The following is an 8,059-nucleotide window of genomic DNA, read 5'->3' as shown; positions in this document are numbered from 1 at the left end:
TCCAATGTTTCATGAGCTGAAATAAAAGACCTCAGAAATTTTCCATACACACAAAAAGCTTATTTCTCTCAATGTGCGCACAAATTTGTTTATATACCTGTTAGTGAGCATTTCTCCTTTGCCAAGATAATCCAACACCTGACAGGTGTGGCATGTCAAGAAGCTGATTAAACAGTCGTGAAGAGGGCATGACAAAGCCTATTCCCTCTCAGGAGACTGAAAATGTGTCATGGGTCCTCAGATCCTCAAAAGGTTCTACAGCTGCACCATCGAGAGCATCCTAACTGGTTGCATCACTGTCTGGTATGGCAACTACCCAGCCTTCGACCGCAAGGCACGACAGAAGGTAGTGCGTACGGCCCAGAACATCACTGGGGCCAAGCTTCCTGCCATCTAGGACCTCTAAAGCAGGCGGTGTCAGAGCAAGGCCCTAAAAATTGTCAAAGACTCCAGTCACCCTAGTCATAGACTCATGACAAGTGGTACCGGAGCACCAAGTCTAGGTCCAAAAGGCTTCTTAACAGCTTCTACCCCCAAGCCATAAGACTCCTGAACAGCTAATGAAAGGGCTACCCAAACCCCTCTTTTACGCTGCTGCTACTCTCTGACTCTACCTATATGTACATATTACCTCGACAAACCAGTGCCCCCGCACATTGACTCTGTACCGGTAACCCCAGTATAGAGCCTCGCTATTGTTATTTTACTGCTACTCTTTAATTATTTGTTCCTTTATTTTACATTTTTCACTTATCAATTTATTACTTAACATGTATTTTTTCTTAATACTTCTTAAAGCATTGTTGGTTAAGGGCTTGTAAGTAAGCATTTCACTGTAAGGTTGTATTTGCCGCATTTGACAAATAAAATTTTATTTGAAACAGCAGGATCATTACGCAGGTGCACCTTGTGCTGGGGACAATAAAAGGCCACTCTAAAATGTGCAGTTTTGTCACACAACACAATGCCACAGATGTATTTTGAGTGAGCGTGCAATTGGTATGCTGACTGCAGTTATGTTAACCAGAGCTGTTGCCCGATAATTAAAGGTTAATTTCTCAACCATAAGCTGCCTCCAACATAGTTTTAGAGAATTTGGCAATATGTCCAAACGGCCTCACAACCGCAGACCACGTGTATGGCATCGTGTGGGTAAGCAGTTTCCTGATGTCAATGTTGTGAATAGAGTGCCCCATGGTAGCGGTGTGGTTATGGTATTGGCAGGCATAAGCTTTAGACAACAAACACAATTGCATTTAATCGATGGCAATTTGAATGAACAGCGATTCTGTGACGAGATCCTGAGGGCTATTGTCGTGCCATTCATCCGACGCCACCCTTGGCTTTAACGCCACAACCCCACCATCTCATGGTCGCGGATGAAAATGTATTTGGTCATGTATATCGACGACATCCTGGTCTACTCGGCCGCCTTGGAGGATCACATCGCTTACGTCCGAGTAGTCCTGGAACGCCTCCTGGCAAACCACCTGTTTGTCAAGGCTGAGAAGTGTCAGTTTTATCAGGAGTCTGTCTCCTTCCTTAGCAAATCAGCCCGCAAGGAGAGAAGATCAACCTCAAGAAGGTAGATGCAGTCAAGTCATGGCCAGTCCCAACCACCATAAAGGGGTTACAACGGTTTTTGAGGATTACCAACTTCTACCGCCGTTTCATCAAGAACTTCCTCTCCATCGCCACTCCTCTCACCTCTCTCGTCAAGGGGGGTACCCGAAGGTTGGAGTGGAGTCCAGCAGCTGACGAGGGCTTCCACCTACTAAAGGGACGTTTCCCCTCCGCCGCATTGCTCAAACACCCAGATCCCATGATAACCTTTGTGGTGGAGGGGGACTCGTCAGAGGTGAGCGTGGGGGCAGTTCTGTCTCAACGAAAAGGTAATCCACAGAAATTGTATCGGTGTGTGGATTACCCTAAGAAACTATCCCCTGCAGAGAGAAATTACGGCGTTGTGATCGAGAGATCCCGGCGGTGAAGTTGGCATTAGAGGAGTGGAGACACTGGCAGGAGGGCGCCAAGGACCCATTCGTCATCCTCACCGACCATTGGAACCTGGAGAACATACGGACAGCGAGGAGGCTGAATCCACTTCAAGCAAGGTGGGCCATGTTCTTTACAAGATTTGACTTGCCCAGGTTCAAAGAATACCATAGCCGGTGCCCTGTCCCATCTCTACAATTTGGGAGAGGATCCTGTCCAGAATGCACCCACAATCCCTTCCTCTCGAGTTGTAGCTCCTGTGGTCTGGGACGTAGATGTGGACATCCGCCAGGCTCTGGAGAGTGAGCCCACACCCACTACCTGTCCTCCTGAGCGCATCTACATTCCCACAGGGATAAGGGATTGGCTGCTGACCTGAGAGCACACAGCTGTCGTCGATTGACATCAAGGTATTTCTCGCACTACCCAATCCATCTCCGAGAAGTATTGGTGGCCTACTTTGGCGCATGACGTTAGTCGCTACGTCAACTCCTGTCCTGTGTGTGCTCAGACCAAATCTCCCCGGCATGCTCCAGCAGGGAAACTCCTTCCGGTGCCTCAGCGTCCCTGGTCTCATCTATCCATTTATTTTTTCACTGATCTCCCCTCCTCTGACGGTTTCACCACCATTTTGGTGGTTGTGGATAGATTTTCTAAATCCTGTCGTTTCATCCCTCTCTCTGGTCTCCCTACTGCTCTCCAGGTCGCTGAGGCACTATTCCAGCAGGTCTTCCAGGCATTATGGCCCTATGGAAGACATCGTCTCCGACCGTAGCCCCCAATTCACATCATAGGTATGGAGAGCCTTTATGGAGAAGCTCATGGTTGCAGTCAGTCTCACTTCCGGGTATAGGCCTCAGTCTAACGGGCAGGTGGAGAGGATGAACCAGGAGCTGGTGTCACGATCGTGTGGTGGATTGACGGACCAAAACGCAGCTTTAGGAAAATAAGCCATCTCCTTTTTATTTGAAGAAGGCAAACGAAACAAACACACTTATGAACTAAACAAAACAAGAAAACGATCGTGAAGCTAAACAACGATGTGCACACACAGGCTACAAACGTATCACATAGACAACTACTCACCACAAATGAAAGCCTATGGCTACCCTAAATAAGGCTCACAATCAGAGACAACCGAAATCAGCTGTCTCTAATTGGGAACTCATTCAGGTAACCATAGACTCTACTAGACAACTAAACATACATAGACAACGCTAGACACATGTACTCAACACAAACCCATATTCTACACCAACAACCCCGTTACCATAGAATCACCCAAAACCAACAAAACACAAACATTCCCCATGTCACACCCTGACCTAACTAAAATAATAAAGAAAACAAAGAATACTAAGGCCAGGGCGTGACATAACCCCCCCCTTAAGGTGCGAACTCCGGGCGCACCATTACACAGTCTAGGGGAGGGTCTGGGTGGGCTTCCATCCACGGTGGCGGCTCCGGCTCTGGTTGTGGTCCCCACGTCACCACAGTCCCTAACCGCCTCCTTAGCTTCCTCCAAATGACCCCCCTCCACATTAACCCCATTGCATTAAGGGGCAGTTCCGGACTAAGGGGCAGCTCCGGACTAAGGGGCAGTACCAGGGTAAGGGGCAGTACCAGGGTAAGGGGCAGTACCAGGGTCAGGGGCAGTACCAGGGTAAGGGGCAGCACCAGGGTAAGGGGCAGCACCAGGGTAAGGGGCAGCACCAGGGTAAGGGGCAGCACCAGGATAAGGGGCAGCACCAGGATAAGGGGCAGCTCCGGACTGAGGAATGGCAGCTCCGGACTGAGGAATGGCAGCTCCGGACTGAGGAATGGCAGCTCCGGACTGAGGGACTGCAACTCCAGACTGAGGGACGGCCCATGGCTGGCTGACAGATCTGGCTGCTCATGGCTGGCTGACGGATCTGGCTGCTCATGGCTGGCTGACAGATCTGGCTGCTCATGGCTGGCTGACGGATCTGGCTGCTCATGGCTGGCTGACGGATCTGGCTGCTCATGGCTGGCTGACGGATCTGGCTGCTCATGGCTAGCTGACGGATCTGGCTGCTCATGGCTAGCTGACGGATCTGGCTGCTCATGGCTAGCTGACGGATCTGGCTGCTCATGGCTAGCTGACGGATCTGGCTGCTCATGGCTAGCTGACGGATCTGGCTGCTCATGGCTAGCTGACGGATCTGGCTGCTCAAGGCTAGCTGACGGATCTGGCTGCTCATGGCTAGCTGACGGATCTGGCTGCTCATGGCTGGCTGACTGATCTGGCAGATCCTGTCTGATTGGCGGCTCTGGCAGATCCTGTCTGGTTGGCGGCTCTGGCAGATCCTGTCTGGTTGGCGGCTCTGGCAGATCCTGTCTGGTTGGCGGCTCTGGCAGATCCTGTCTGGTTGGCGGCTCTGGCAGATCCTGTCTGACGGACGGCTCTAGCGGCTCCTGTCTGGCTGGCGGCTCTAGCGGCTCCTGTCTGGCGGACGGCTCAGTAGGCTCATGGCAGACGGGCGGCTTTGCAGGCTCATGGCAGACGGATGGCTCAGATGGCGCTGGGGAGACGGATGGCTCAGATGGCGCTGGGGAGACGGATGGCTCAGATGGCGCTGGGGAGACGGATGGCTCAGATGGCGCTTGGCAGACGGGCAGTTCAGGCATCGCTGTGCAGACGGCAGACTCCTGCCGGCTGAGGCGCACTGTAGGCCTGGTGCGTGGTGCCAGGACTGGTGGTACCGGGCTGGGGACACGCATCTCAGGGCTAGTGCGGGGAGCAGCAACAGGACGCACAGGACTCTGGGGACACACAGGAGGCTTGGTGCGTGGTTTAGGCACTGGTGGTAAAGGGCTGGAGACACGCACCATATAGCTAGTGCGTGGAGGAGGCACTGGTGGTACTGGGTTGGGGCGGGGAGGTGGCGCCGGAAATACCGGACCGTGCAGGCGTACTGGCTCCCTTGAACGCCGAGCCTGCCCAACCTTACCTGGTTGTATGCTCCCCGTCGCCTGACCAGTGCGGGGAGGTGGAATAACCCGCACCGGCCTATGTAGGCGAACCGGGGACACCATGCGTAAGGCTGGTGCCATGTACGCCGGCCCGAGGAGACGCACTGGTGACCAGATGCGTTGGGCCGGCTTCATGACATACGGCTCAACGCTCAGTCTAGCCCGGCCGATACGTGGAGCTGAAATGTACCGAACCGGGCTATGCACGCGTACAGGAGACACCGTGCGCTCTACTGCGTAACACGGTGTCTGCCCGTACTCTCGCTCTCCACGGTAAGTACAGGGAGTAGGCGCAGGTTTCCTACCTGACTTCGCCACACTCCCTTTAAGGCCCCCCCCAAGAAATTTTTGGGTTGTACTCACGGGCTTCCAGCCTTGTCTCCGTGCTGCCTCCTCATATCGCCTCCTCTCGGCTTTAGCTGCCTCCAGCTCTTCACGAGGAAGGCGATATTCTCCCGGTTGTGCCCACGGCCCCTTACCATCCAGTATCTCCTCCCATGTCCACGAATCCTGTGTAGGTGGGTCCTGTTGCCGCTTTCCATGCCGCTTGGTCCTGTAATGGTGAGTAGTTCTGTCACGATCGTGTGGTGGATTGACGGACCAAAACGCAGCTTTAGGAAAATAAGCCATCTCCTTTTTATTTGAAGAAGGCAAACGAAACAAACACACTTATGAACTAAACAAAACAAGAAAACGATCGTGAAGCTAAACAACGATGTGCACACACAGGCTACAAACGTATCACATAGACAACTACTCACCACAAATGAAAGCCTATGGCTACCCTAAATAAGGCTCACAATCAGAGACAACCGAAATCAGCTGTCTCTAATTGGGAACTCATTCAGGTAACCATAGACTCTACTAGACAACTAAACATACATAGACAACGCTAGACACATGTACTCAACACAAACCCATATTCTACACCAACAACCCCTTTACCATAGAATCACCCAAAACCAACAAAACACAAACATTCCCCATGTCACACCCTGACCTAACTAAAATAATAAAGAAAACAAAGAATACTAAGGCCAGGGCGTGACAGCTGGGGAGGTTCCTGAGGAGTCACTGCCAGAACTGGCATGGTGAGTGGGCCCAATTCCTTTCATGGGCAAAGTACACCCAGAATTCATTATGCCACTCCTCCAATGGGCTGACACCCTTCCAGTGTGTTCTAGGTTTTCAGCTGGCTCATTTAAAAGGCTAATTGATCATTAGGAAACACTTTTGCAATTATATTAGCACAGCTGAAAACTGTTGTCCTGATTTAAAGAAGCAATACAACTGGCCTTCTTTAGACTAGTTGAGTATCTGGCGCATCAGCATTTGTGGGTTCGATTACAGGCTCAAAATGGCCAGAAACAACGAACTTTCTTCTGAAACTCGTAAGTCTAGTCTTGTTCTGAGAAATGAAGGCTATTCCATGTGAGGAAATTGCCAAGAAACTGAAGATCTCATACAACGCTGGGTACTACTCCCTTCACAGAAATGCGCAAACTGGCTCTCACCAGAATAGAAAGTGGAGTGTGAGGCCCCGGTGCACAACTGAGCAAGAGGACAAGTACATTAGAGTGTCTAGTTTGAGAAACAGATGCCTCACAAGTCCTCAACTGACAGCTTCATTAAATAGTACCCGCAAAACACCAGTCTCAAAGTCAATAGTGAAGAGGCGACTCCGGGATGCTGGCCTTTTAGGCAGAGTTGGAAAGAAAAAGCCATATCTCAGACTGGCCAATAAAAATAAAAGATTAAGATGGGCAAAAGAACACAGACACTGGCAGTGGCGGACTGGCCGTCGGGAGCACCGGGACATTTCCCGGTGACCTGAGGGTCGTTTTGTCCTGCCGTGAATAGTCAACTTGACCAGCGATAATATAGCATGCAGGATTGAGTTGACGGAGAATCTACTCTTCAGGTGCGACTCTCACGTTCTCGCTGTAGTGTCCCCGCACCAAAAATGACATCAAGTCTCTCTGCGACACACATAGCAACCGTCTACCTGCTTCTCTACCGATAACATTTTAGACAAGTTGCACGGCGAAATGGACGGTCAGAAAAGGAAAGGTGGAGCAGAGAGGGAGAGAATAAAAAAGATTAAGGCCCTTGCCACAAACACAGCTAAATGCTGCAAAATAAGCGACATGTTCGCCAGTAAGGGACTAGGTCAGTCAAAACCACTAGCTAAAACACATACTGACACACACACAACACCCAGCTTGGCTAGTTAAGTAGCCTAGCTAATAATAGTGACACAACGGCCGGTAGGCTAAACAGTTTGCACGTCTTACGTCTTCGTGGACGAATTATATCATGGCGATGTGCAACATAGCGATCATTATATGACATTGATTGACATTAATTTTAAAAAACTGTTTGCTAGGTGTAGGCAAGACCATAAGCGAATAGGTAAACTGGGATATGACTAAAGAGTTAATCAAGGTGATTTTTACACAAATAGACAGGTGCTGTATTTACCTTTCCATGGTCGCAAGATCTTATCTATTTTTGTTAACTTTCTATTAAAATGTATTGGAGTGAGATAATTTCTTTCTTTTGGGATATGTATACAGAGTATGTCCACATCCCGGATCAGACCATTTTATTGGTAAATTACAAGGTAATGTAAAAGTTGTATTTTCTGTGATCCAATAAGTAATATGGTACAATTATCATAATTTGGTTGTAATCCACAGTTAAGAAAAAAATATCTAGATCCTCTATGAGGCTGTGGAGGGATCCAAGTTGTGAATTTAAAAGAAAACATGAATCATCAGCGTACAATGACATCTTTGTTTTAAAGCCATGGATTTCTAATCCCTTGATATTATTGTAGGATCTGATTTTAATAGCTAACATTTCGATGGCCATAATAAATAGATATGCCGATAGTGGACAACCTTGTTTTACTCCTCTTGACAGTTTAAAGCTTTCTGAGAAGTAGCCATTATTTACTATTGTCACATGTGTCCCTCTCTGGCCTCTAGGTCACCAGGCTGTTCGTTATGGCGCACACCTGTCACCAGCGTTACACGCATAATGACACTCACCTGGACTCCATCACCTC

This window comes from Salvelinus fontinalis, chromosome 16 (genome assembly GCF_029448725.1).
Source record: "Salvelinus fontinalis isolate EN_2023a chromosome 16, ASM2944872v1, whole genome shotgun sequence".
In the NCBI taxonomy this organism is placed as follows: Eukaryota; Metazoa; Chordata; class Actinopteri; order Salmoniformes; family Salmonidae; genus Salvelinus; species Salvelinus fontinalis.
Note: the sequence above shows the minus strand (reverse complement) of the source record.